Source organism: Sminthopsis crassicaudata, chromosome 2 (genome assembly GCF_048593235.1).
Source record: "Sminthopsis crassicaudata isolate SCR6 chromosome 2, ASM4859323v1, whole genome shotgun sequence".
Taxonomy (NCBI): Eukaryota; Metazoa; Chordata; class Mammalia; order Dasyuromorphia; family Dasyuridae; genus Sminthopsis; species Sminthopsis crassicaudata.
The window spans coordinates 123121917-123134802 of NC_133618.1; the positions used below are offsets into that span (position 1 = coordinate 123121917).

Consider the following 12886-nt stretch of genomic DNA (forward strand, 5'->3'; position numbering starts at 1 on the left):
GTGTGTAGGGCAGGAGGAAAAGTGAGACCACTCATGAATATTTTCTTTAAAATCCATTAAATCAACTTAGTGGTCAATCCCACTAAGATGGGACCAAGAATTACATTCTCTTACTCCAAACCCAATTCTCTTAGGCACATTGGGGTAGGGAAACCTAAGGACTACCTAAAGTTTGTTCAATGCTGAGTGACAAGCCCTTCAGAGTTGAGCCTTATGTTTCTCTAGGAAAGATCTTAGGTTTAGTGTCTCACAGCATGTGCCCTGCCCCCAGCAGACTAGGAACTCTGCTATTTTCCTCTCTGTTACGTATATATGTTATATAATATTTATAATATGCATGCACAAATATCTATAATCTACACATGATCTATTATATATACAATGAAAGTGATTTGCTCAGGGTCACAGCTAGTGTCTGAGCCTAGTTTTGAAATCAGGTCCTGATTCTAGGGCAGTGTACAAGCTACTGTGCCACACAGCTGCCTCTAGAACAGGAATTCTTAACCTTTTTGTGTCCAATATCCTTTGGCAGTCTGGTGACATCCCTGGATCTCTTCTCAGAATTGTGTTCTTTTTAAGTCTATCAAATAACACATAGGCTTACAAAATACAAAATAATAAGTTTAAGTGCTTCAGGTTTAGAGCTTCTATTATAGAAGGACATTTGTGGGGAACCACCTGAGTAGAAAGCAGGTTCCATAAGAGCGAGGGACTCCTTCTAGTCTAATAGCAATGTCACATACTTTATAGAAATTCCATAGCAAAATCAATGCCATGGGGCAGATGACTTGAAATCCAGTCTTTGTTCCAGAAGATAATAATTAGTAATTAGTATAAGTATTTTTCAAGAAGAAAAGGGCATAGAAAGAAAGAGGGGAAGGAGCATATTTTTTTCAGTCAAAGCTTACTTTACAATTTTATCTTGAATCTTATTCTTAGATTTTGAAAACCTGTTACCCAAATCAGAGGGAAAATTCTTTGTTGTCTCTGGTTTTCTTGGATGGCTGTGTGTTCTTACATAGGCCTTCCTGTATTACTTACCATTGTTCCATTTCCCTTCTGCGAAATCACTTGTGAAAGTCTCTTGGAGAGCCTTATGGAGTGTTCACTGTCACCCTAGGTATCAGAGAATTAGAAGTTACTGTAGAGATAGATCATCTAATCTGAACCCACAAAAGGATCTCTTCTATAATGATACCACTAAGTGGTTACCAGCCTCTGTTTTAAAACCTAGTGAGGGGGCACCTAGTACCCTCCAACAGATTATCCCTTTCTGTTTTTAGACAGTTCTAAATGTTATGAAGTTTTTCCTTTAAAGGAATCTAAATCAGCCTCTCTGAAATTTCCAGCTTCTCCTGTTCCTAGCATTGTTTTCTGAACAAGTCTGGACCCCTTTCCACAATACAAATTTTGTATTTGAAGGCAGCTGCCATGTCTACCTTAAATCTTCTTTTCTTCATGCTAAACATTCCCATTTCCTTTGGTCAATTAATGGGCTGGAGGCTCCTCAAAATCCTGGCCGACATTCTTTAGACTTGATCAAGCTGATTCATATCCTTCCAAAAATATGATCTAGTATGACAGAAGACAGATATTGTGTTTCCCATGTTTTTGAGACAGTCTCTACTTTTTCTTATATTCTCATTTTCTCTCTCTCTCTTCCCCTTCCTTCCTTTCCTCCTTCCCTCTCTCTTTCTTTTTCTGTTTCCTCTCCCTTATTTTCCCTCTCTCATTCTCTTCCTCCCTCTCTTCTTCTCTTCCTCTCTTTCCTTCTCTCTCCTTTTCTTTCCCCTCTTTCTCCCTCTCTTTTCCTCTTCTTTTCTCTCTCATTCTCTCTCTCTGTGCCTCTCCCTCTCTTCCTCTTTCCCTCCCCTTTCTCCCTCTTCCCCCCTGTTTCATTCTGTCTTTTTCTCCCTCCCTCCCTCCTCCTTCTCTCTCCCCTCTTATTCTCTCTCTTTCTCTTTTTTTTTCTCCCTACCCCCCTTTCTTTCTTTCCTCCCTCCCTCCCCCTTCTCTTATCACCTGCCTCTCTTTAATGTAACCTAAGCTATCCCTACAACAGATGTGGTGGAAAATACAGGTATGTTCCTCTAATCCCAGGTTTACAAATATCATGTTGAGTTCTGGCTTATTGTTTTCTTGCCTGTGTTGATCCCTTGGAGAATTTGGGAACCCTTTCTAAATGGGCTTCACTTGTAGCTGCCTTCTACCTTTTCCCGTTATCCATCATTTTTTTCTCAGTTATTTAAGTGGTTCTGTATTGGCCTCATGCTTTGGAGGCAGCCACAAAATATGAAAAGAGTAAAGTCAGGAGACTTGAAGTTTCCTCTTCTGTAAAGTGGTGGTGATGATAATTGTATTACCCACCTTACAGGATTGCTTTGAGGACTAAATAAAATGCCTGCAGAGCACTTTGAAAACTAAGGCATTCTATAAATGTTGGCTGTCTTTTGGACAAAGGCCCAAACAATGGAAACTCCATTAGTTTTTTTTCTCCAAAGACATTTTGGCACCCAACTATGCAAAATTTCCTTCCACTCTTCTTTCTGGGGAACTTGACCTGTTGCACATTACCTTCTCCCTCATTCTCCATTTTCTCTTTGTTCTATTTTTGGTAGTAGGAGAGAAGTAATTCTCAGCTCCAGTTCTTGCCACATAACCTGGAAAAATAAGAGTTTAAGGTGGTATTGAGAAAAGGGAAATACATTTTGTTAGTAGCCTTCTGTACTCAGAAATGATCCCTCTGTAGTTAAGGGCTATTTCTATGAATTTTACCTGTGTAGGTGCTCTCATTCCAGACACACATCTCAAGTCCTCACTAATGTTTCTGAGGAGATTCTTGTTCATTTTCTAACTTAAATTTTCAAATGACAATCTACCTAATACTCAATTCCTGTCTCAGATATTTACTAACTCTCTCTGAGCCTCAGTTTCTTTATCTGTAAAATAGAGATAACAGCATCTACCTCACAATGATATGAAGTCCCAATGAGATAATATATGTAAAGAGCTTTGGAAACTTTAAATTGCAGTATAGAATCCTTTCTGTTACTTTAATATCTTGTGGATAACTAATCCTTAACTAAAAATGCTCTCTTCTCTTTCTTGTGTGGAAGAGGTGCTGTGGTATTAATGGTTATGCTGTTATAGCATGAGCACTGCTAATAAATGCTTGTTGATTGATAAGATCATAGATTTAGAAGTAGAAAAAAATCCTAGAGAAGAATGAGTCTAAACTTCTCATTATACATATGAGAAAACTGAAGCTGGGAGGCTGGCTTAAATATCTTGAGGGTCAAGGGTCAAGACCACACAGCTAGAAATATCTTAAGGCAGCATTTGAATCCACATCTCTGTAACTCCAAGTTTAGTGCTTTATCTGTTGCTATTTTCTATTGCTATAGGAAAAACTTATTGATTAGCCCTAAGATAATGTATTTTTCTGCCATAGCAATTCATGAGAGACTTTGGAAGAACCAGCTTTAACAGAGAAAGAACTGATCTCAGTCTAACAATGGAACACTGAAATGTGGCAGTATAAGTTCCAGTATACATTTGTCCCTTTGTCTCCCATATCGTCTAGTTCTCACCACATGGCCAGCCCATCTCCTTTTCTTAGGCTTAGGATTTCTTCAACATCTTTTACTCCACTATTGGAGCATTTGTCATCTTTGATTATCTGCAGCCCACTTAGATCCACCAAAGGTCTCTTTGCTTTTTAGATTATTGTTCTGTGTTATTTCTGCCACACTCAAAGAATCCATGCAATATAATATAAGGGGATTTTTTTTTTTTTTTGGTTTTATTTGTTTTTGCCCAAGATCACTCAATTCTGATTTTGGGATTTACTCTTCCCTATTCCCTATAGACCTTGGTAGCTGAGACAATCTTTCCTGTGACATTTAAGATTTTAGTTGGCTGACTAGAAAGGGGACTATATGACATTTACTAAAGTGAAGCTGAAGTTAAAATGGGAGTTTTCTGTGTTCTCCCCTGCTATGATGGAGCCAGATGAACACGGGTACTTCATGGCAGATACTTTGTGTTAGCTTGGAGCTTCCCTGTCTCTGCCCTATTCAGTCCTAGAGCCATAGTGGTTTGGGGTATTAATGAAAACCAAGGGTTAACAGCTGAGTTGAGGGTTCTGCTTTTTTCTGATGAAGAGAATTGTTTTTGGATGGGGTTTTTCCAGCCTAACTTGGAGGATTTCCATTAGACTCTCTGTCTCCATTTCTCTCAGGGTTGGCAAAAGCAGAACATTAGGACTGGAGGGGAATTGGCCTGCTTTGTTTTCTTGGGGTGTGCCTCTGTGAAAGGCTCCAGAGGTCATACCTGGGTGTCTGGACCACTGGTGAGCATCTTCACAGTGGGGAAGTGTGTTCTCCCTGGGAAGCCTTGTGGAGAGGAGCAATACTGGAAGGAGAAACAAGGAAAGGATTTTGTCAGTGACTTGATAATTGAGGCCCCTTTATCTGTTATTCCTTCCCATTATCCTCGGCCCCCATTCCCCTCTGACAGACAGCACCAGCTGTGAAGTTGTTCTCTTGCAGTTCAAGGATGTGAGATACAGAGTTGATAGTCCCATGAGCTGTCGCTGACCAGCCAGTGAGCTTTTCCTTTGACCTCGGTGCTGACCCATTCTTGCTCACTCTCTACCACACTCACTTGAATTGTACCTTATCTGGAGGGTAAAATTAAAGCCTCATACTGAGCCTAGATACATTCTGGATGGGATGAGAGAAGTTTGTAAAGTTCTCCATCTGTAAAATGAGGGATGTGGAAAAGATCAAATTAATATGACAAAGAAAATAGTAACAATGCAATTAATTTTTCCCCAAGGTATTTGATATTGTCACAAAGATTCTCACTCCCCAAATGTCTCTCGACTAGGCAGGTGGGACATATTCGAGTCACGGTAAACACACAGGATGCTCTAGATTCAATTGACCAAACTAGATGTGAATAAAATCAGTGCAACCAGATGGCATCCTCCCAACAGCTCCAAGGGAACTGTGGAAAATGGGAACTTTTGGCCAAAACGTGTAACCTGTTACAAACAGCTACTGTGCCCAAGTGTCGGCAGTTTGTTGGCGTGACTTCCATTCATAAGCACTGCGGAGGGGGACCCTGGGAACTGTAGAGCAATGAGTCTCATTTCCATTCTTGGCAAGTTGGCAGAAATTATAATTAAGGGAAGAATCACCCAGGGCTGAAGTAAATGTAATATATCTAGTGAAAGACAGTATAATTTCTGTAAGGGGAAATAAGGCCTGAGATTCTTGGAAGGGGGTAAATCAGCAGGGGAGTCAGTGGATGTAATTTATTTAGACTTTCAAAGGCTTTTGACAAGGTTCATTCTCAGCCAAAGGTTTGTAGGAAAAACAAATTTGAATTATGTCTTTTCTTTACTTCTTGGTCTTGTTCCTTCTCTTTTGTTCTTCTATCAATCAATGTTCTCATAAATTTCCATTTTAGTCATGGATTAGATGGAGTGTCTTGTATATATTAGGCCCCTGATACTTATAGGCACTGAGTTTCCTGGATATAGAATGACTCTCACCCTGACACCTCTGGTCTCTCCCTCTGTCCCCACTCTGGCAAAAGAATAGTTACTGCCACCTTGTCTGTGTTAAATAATGGCAGTAAACAAATTTAAGGAAACGTTCTATAAAGCAAAAGGTCTCTAAATATTAACTAATCATAGAGCAGGCTAGCTAATTGTAACTTGGGTGTTGTACTTCATTCTCTCCCGGCCCAGCAAGGTTTTAAATCTCAGACTGAGAACAGGGCCTCAGCAGGCCTTGAAACAAAAGTAACCCTGAGGACAAAGTGTCCAGCTCAATTTACATTCCATCCTCATAAGCCTCCCTCCTCCTCTTTCTCCTTTTCCCTCACTGTGTATCTTTGAGATTTGAGAAATAAGACTCTGAGGAAGGAAAATTGCAGTAACTGGGTTTGGGGGAAGTGTGGGAAGAATTTTCCACATATTGGAAAGAGAGATCAGAAACCTGGGTTTGAGTGAATTCTAGCTTTCGCCCCCATTGTTAGCTTTCTGACCATGGGCTAACACTCAATTTTCTGAGTGTTGGCTTCCTCATCTATAAAATGGGCATAATATTTGTATAAGCCACCTCCAAGGTGGTTGTGAAGAAAGCAAAGCAACCTTAAGACCTGAAATGGGAGATACTGTTATTATACAATAGAATTTCCTGTTTTTGTTATTGTTAGCTTTTCTACCTGGTTTGATCCAAGGGTGTTATTAAAATTTGTTTTTCTTTTCATGGCCTGTAAGAAAAGGAGGAAACAAGCAATTATTAAATGTCTTCTATGTGCCAGGAACTATGCTAAATACTTCCCCCCCCCCAAATATTTTCTCATTTGATCTTTCTTTGAGAGGTAAGCACTATATATTATCTCCATTTCACAGCTGAGGAAACTAAGGCAGATAGAGGTTAAATGGCTTTCTCAAGTTCACACCAAGAGTCAGTGTCTGAGACCAAATTTGACTTCAGGCCTTCCTGACCCCAGGTCAGAGTGGACTCTATCCACTGCATCACCAGTTGCCTCTAAAGGAAGGTGATTATGATGGCAGACTAAAGATTTCTAAAGAGAAGTTCTGTTTTTTCAGGGATAATATAATATCAAAGCATTACACAGAGTTAGAAGTGGCCTTAAAGGCCATCGAGTCGACTCTCTTACCTGGTCCTAGGCATCCTTTCTTTAACATACTTGACGGGGCAGCTAGATGACTCAGTAGATAAAGAATGGTCTTGGGGTCAGAAGAACCTGAGTTTAAATATAGCCTCAGACATTGGACACTTCTAAACTGTATAATCTTGGGCATGTCACTTAACCCTGATTGTCTCAAAAGAACAAAACAAAAAAACAAAAACATACCTGATAAATGGTTGTGTGCTCACTATAGTAAGTAATACATCCAGCAATAGAGAGTTCACTACCTCACCAGATAGTCCTTTCCTTTTTTTTTTTTTTTTGAGTTTCATTTGTTTTATTTTATTGAGATTAAATCTGCCTCTCAATAGTCCTACCTTGACCCTTTGAAGCTACAGAGAATAAATTTAATCTGTTTAATGTAGTACTTCAGATATCAGTCTCCTTTAAATCTTTTCTTCTCCAGCTCCTTCAGTTCCCACTTAGATACATGGTTCCAAGACCATTTTGGTCAGCTTCCTCGAGTTGCATGCCAGTGTGTCAATGGCCCCTTTAAAAGATGGAAATCAGAATTGAGTGCGATATACTCTCAATGTGATATAGAATACAATAGAACTCTGATTATCTTTATGGGACTTAACCATTCCTTTATTGTAGCCTATGACTGTGTCAGCTTTATTTTAGCCACAGCATAGTGTCTATGGCACTTGTAAAAGCAATTTAATTCCATAAGCATTTAAGGCATTTAAGTGCCTAGTATGTGTAAGACTTTGTGTGACTTTTTTTCCCCTGAGGCATTTAGGGTTAAGTGACTTGCCCAGGGTCACACAGCTAGGAAGTGTTAAGTTTATCTGAGATCAAATTTGAATTCAGGTCCTCCTGACTTCAGGGCTGGTGCTCTATTCACTACACCACCTAGCTGCCCCAGTGTGATCTATTTTTAAGCTCTATGTTACCTGTCTTTGAGCAGGTGTTGTGTTTTGTTTTTGTTTTTGTGGTGTATTACTTGATTTTTTATTCCTGTGTAAATTATTGGGCCACTATGCCAGCCCATTGAGGAAAGACATCAGCAAGCATTTATTGAGCTTGTGTATATGTGCATTCATTCAGAAAAATGCTTACTGAATACTATCATGTGTAAGATAAACAAATAGTTTTGAGTCCTATTTTATTTTTAAAGAAGTAACTACCCTTTCCCATGTTTGTGTCATCTGCTACCTTAATAAATGTGAGCTTCCTCTCCTCTCCTCTCCTGTACTATTTTGTTCTTGTCTCTCCTCTCTTCTCCTCTCCTCTCCTCTTCTTACCTCTTCTCTATCCCTCTCCCTCTCCTCTCCTGTCCTGACCTGTCCTGCCTTGTCCTATCCTCTTCTGTCCTCTCCTGTCCTGTCCTGTCTTATCCTCTTCTGTCCTCTCCTGTCCTGTCCTGTCTTATCCTCTTCTGTCCTCTCCTGTCCTGTCCTGTCTTATCCTGTTCTGTCCTCTCCTGTCCTCTTCTGTCCTTTCCTGTCTTGCCTTGTCCCATTCTCTCTCCTCCTGTCCTTTCCTATCCTTTCATCTCTTCTTCTCTCTTCTCTTCTCCTATTCTCACCAGTCCTTTCCTCTTTTCTCCTCTCCTCTCCTGTGCTGTCTTGCCTCTCCTGTCCTGTCCTCTCCTGATCTGTTCTGTACTGTTCTGTCCTCTCCTGTCCTATCCTGTCTTGTCCTCTCCTGACCTTTCTTGTCTTGCCTCATTCTGTTCTCTCCTCTCCTGTCCTTCTTCTTTTCTCCTCTCCTATCCTGTTCTGTCCTGTCCTGTCTTCTCTTTTCCTGTCCTCTCTTCTCTTCTCATTTTCTCTCTTGACTCTGGCCAGTCCCAGTCCACATTTTGCTTTTTACCGATCTAAAATCTTACCCATAAATGAAATGTGATTTTTTGACATAATTTATTTTTAATGAATTCTTGTTACTTCTTAACACCTACCACTTCTCCCCCCTATCCTGAATGCTTACAAAGTATTTAAGAATCCATCCTAGGAAGAAATAAAAACAACAAAACAAAATAATTAAAAACATAAAAATTAAAAATAATCTATACTAAAAAATTGGATATTAGCATTTATGCTCTGGTTTATTGGCTTAGTTTTGGAGGGGATGACTGTTTTCTAACATGAAGGCCGCTGCTTTTTCTACTGTATCTCACTGCTTCTCTCTAGTTACTTAACATTCCATGATGAGGAAGGGAACAATATTTTATTAAGCACTTACCCTATGCCAGACATTGTGCTAAGCACTTAACAAATATTTCATTTGATTCTAATTGCTTTCTTTCATAGTTCAGATGTGTCTCACTCTTTGTTACCCTATTTGGTATTTTCTTGGCAAAGATATTGGAATGGTTTGCTATTTCGTTCTCCAGCTTCACTTTGCAGATGAGAAAAATGAGGCAATTCAGGGTTAAGTGACTTGCCCAGGATTATATAACTAATAAGTATTTGAGGCCAGATTTGAACTCACCGAGGTGAGTCTTCCTGATTCCAGGTACTCTATCCACTCTGTGCTACCTAGTTGTCCAACTGCTATCTAGGACAGGAGAAAAAAAAAATCTCCTCTTGCATTTTTGCCAGCTCTACCAGACACATTATTTATTAAGTGTATAAGCATCCTACTTGGAGAAAGGCTCACATTGGCTTTGTTTTTCAATCTGCTAGATCAGAACAGGCTTCTCCCCCTAAGTGGTTCAGCTTGTATTGTAGAATAATTCTTAAAAAAAAAAAAAAAAGGTGAAATATACAATAGTGGCAAAATTAAATTACAAGTTTTTTTTTTTTTTTTTCCATTTATTTACTTTCACTTAGGGTTGTTTAGAATTTCTACACCAAGGACACTTGGAGAAACACAGCTTTTTCAAACTATTTACTGCCTCTTTCAAGTCTGTATGAAGGTAAAATAAAGAACCATTTTTAAAAATTGTATTTTTTAAAAATTAAATTAAATTTTTTTTGTTATTTATGTGTTTAAATTTAAATTTAATTAGTTTAAATTTTTTAAATTAATTAATTAAAATTTTTTTTTTTCATTTGGTCAACAAAAAAGCTACTCATAGTTTGGCTACCATAAACTTCTAATCATTTTGAAATATTGGTTCTGTAATTTAAAGGGAATTAAAGACACTCCTTATTTTAATTGTGTTCTTTTTAAAGCACACTAGTGGGTCTGCATTCAGGAAAGATTGAAGACTTTAGATCGGGATGCTGTTATAATATTAATTCCTGATTTTCATAACATGATTGAAGAATCAGTGTGGTATGCTTGGCAACAAAGTGTACTGAAAAGTATCTCCCTGACTTTTGGAAAACAGTGAACATTTTGGTCCAATCCATTCTAATAAAATCTTCCCTGTCCCCCATGATTTTCCTTAGTTGCATCTGCAAGCCCCTTTGACACTTTTGATACAATTCATATACATTGTAAGAGATATTTAGTAATATTTATTGGTAAATATTTATGTCTTAACTGTCTTTTTGCCTGTGATGGGGTTATTTCAACTACCTTCTATCTTGAAGACCATTCAGTTTGGTTCCAAATCTAGTTCTTCTCCCATTGTAGTAGCTGAAATCTCTCTTTATCTATTGACATTATGCCATGAGTGCTCAAGCAATGAGCCTGTCTTCCTTCCAATATTCATTTTCTAAACCAGTGGCTCTTAATTGTTTCTGTTATGGACTCCTTTGGCAGTATGGTGAGATATTTGGATTCCTTCTCAAAATTATATTTTTAAATTCCTAAATTAAAATGTATAATCTTATAAAGGAAATCAATAACACTTGAAATATCATTATCAAAATGTTAAAAAAAAAGCAAGTTTACACACTTATGTCAAGAACCCCTGCTCTCAACAAACCTTAAAAAATAGTAGATTAATACTACTGTTTTTAATATACAGTTATTATAACTGTAGAAAGGAAAAGTTATTTGTCTAATAAACAAGCCAGTTTTCCAAGTCAACTTGTATTGGAGACTTGCTTTGGGACCAGGTCCTTGCACATGTACTGGCTTGGCTACTGGCAGCCACTAGATTTTTGCTTAGTGACTCAGTTTCCCCAACCAAATTATAATGAGTTTGTAATTGTTTTTCCTCCTTTGACTTTAGTTCTTCTTCAGTGGAAAGAGGGACAGATTTTTAAAGTCAGAGGATCTGGATTTAAACCTTGGTTCTGTCACTTGAACTTTGTATAAGTCACTTAATTTTCTGGATCTTAATTTCTCCATCTGTAAAATGAAGATAAATGACTAAAAAACTGGAAGGTTTCTAAAATATAGCTAAGTGAGAAAAGAAGCTGCTTCACTCATATATACCTATGCCTCTGACTTAACTTCTCTCTGAGGAAGTATTGGATCTAGAATCAGGAAGATTTAAGTTAAATCACTTAACTAGCTGAGAGACCCTGGACAAGATATATAAAATCTAACTGCTCTAAGATAATATTTGTTGCTTTTGTTTTTGTTTTCATTTTCTCCCAAAGAAAAAGTCTTTATTTAAATATGCTTCTAGTTCAACCACAAAAAACAAACACAAAATGAAACAAACAAACAAAAAAAAAAATCCCCCCCAAAGCAACTGAAATACCTTTAAATATTTCCAGTTCCTAAGATAATATTTCTAAAGTGCTTTAATGCAGTGTGGCACATGGTAGGTGCTCCACAAAGCTTGCTGTCTTCCTCTTACTGTTTTACAAGGAGACTTGTACTTCTACATTATCTCAGTATCCGTCATAACTCACACTCATTTGTGTGTATCTGTGTGTATAAATGTGTGTATATATGTGTATATATATACTGATTGTCCCTATTATTGTGAAGCAAAGCTCACTCACTGAGTCCTAGTGATTTCTTACTACCTCTGTGACATTGTATAAAGTATCTCTGATACTTTACAGTTTTTTCATCTGTCAAGTGAAGATGGACAAGATAATTTCTAAATTCCCACTTTAAAATCCAAGAAACCATGATAAGAGGGAACATAAATTGAATTTTAAAAATCAAGAAGAAAGCTAAGTAGCTTAGTGTGGTAGGAAGGACAAGACCTTGGGAGCCAAGAATTACAAGGGTCAAGGGCTTAGGGATCATTAGATCCACTCCTTTCCTTTTGTAGCTTGGGAAACTGCCAACTAAAGCAATTGAGGACTTTGCCCCAGATTACACAGATTGTCGGTGGAAGATGAAGAGATTTACTACTAACTTCCCATGTACCCTTAAGCAGGCAAATTAGCTCTCCTTTGGGAGCCTTCCACTCTCTTTCTTTACAATGACTAGATTGGACCTAGAGATTGGGTCCCTCCCAATTCTTTAGTGATTATGACTGATATCCTAGGGGACCAGTAGCAGTGATGGGTGGGAATGGTCTCTAAAGTTCTCTCAGTTCTAAATCTTGTGCTTCAATGACTCTTGGAATAATGATACCCTTGGGAGACTAGTAGCAATGAAGGCAGTAGAGTCAAGCCTAGTTTAAAATCAGATTAAGTTATTGAGTATATCCTGACAACAGGGGCTTTTCTTTGGAAATGCTTTTTTGCCTCATCAATCCAATTTCTCATTACTCTTTTCAATGCATTTTTTACTCATGAATTTATAGAAAACATTTGAACTATCTCCACTAAAAGAGAATATTTAACATATTTAGGGAAGCTAGATGGCACAGTAAGTTGAGAATTAGGCATGGAGACAGGAAGACCAGACTTCAAATCTGGTTTCAGATAATTAATAGCTGTGTGACACTGGGCAAGTAACCCCTCTTCGGTTCAGTTTCCTCATCTATAAAATGAGGCTAATAATAGCCCTTATCTCCATTATTGTGAAGATTAAATAAGATAATAATTGTGATACAGGCACTATAGCAATGTTGCTATTAGTTATTATTATTATTTTAAAATTTCCACAAAGAATGGGAATTACTAACATGTGTGAACTTTTGTTTTCTCAATAGCTGCTTCTAAAAAGTTTTTTGTGAACAGTGCCCAAAAGGTCTTGGGCCCTCTGGAAGGTCACTACATTGAAGCCAGAAGTATATTGTAATAATAGCCAACTGCTAGACATTTTTCTCCCTTATTGAATTTTAGGGCCTGTGGAGGAGCTATGGTTGACCTCTTTACCCATACTGGTGGAGTCTGGAGATGACTCCTTTTTTTTTTTTTTTTTTTTTTTTTTTTTGCTGAGGCAATTGTGGTTAAGTGAC

The 12886-nt window shown here is 38.0% G+C and overlaps 1 protein-coding gene across 5 annotated transcripts in view; it reads left to right on the plus strand.

Moving 5' to 3' along the window:
• The window catches only part of RASSF2 (Ras association domain family member 2), a 76003-nt gene that overhangs the window by 21658 nt on the left and 41459 nt on the right, over positions 1–12886 (plus strand). For 2 of the 5 annotated variants that reach the window (XM_074287165.1, XM_074287163.1), the window contains one exon: positions 9510–9595. The exons of the other annotated variants lie outside the window; for them this stretch is intronic. The gene's annotated coding sequence lies outside the window, so the exon portion shown is untranslated. The remainder of the gene's footprint in view (positions 1–9509; positions 9596–12886) is intronic. 5 annotated transcript variants of the gene reach the window in all.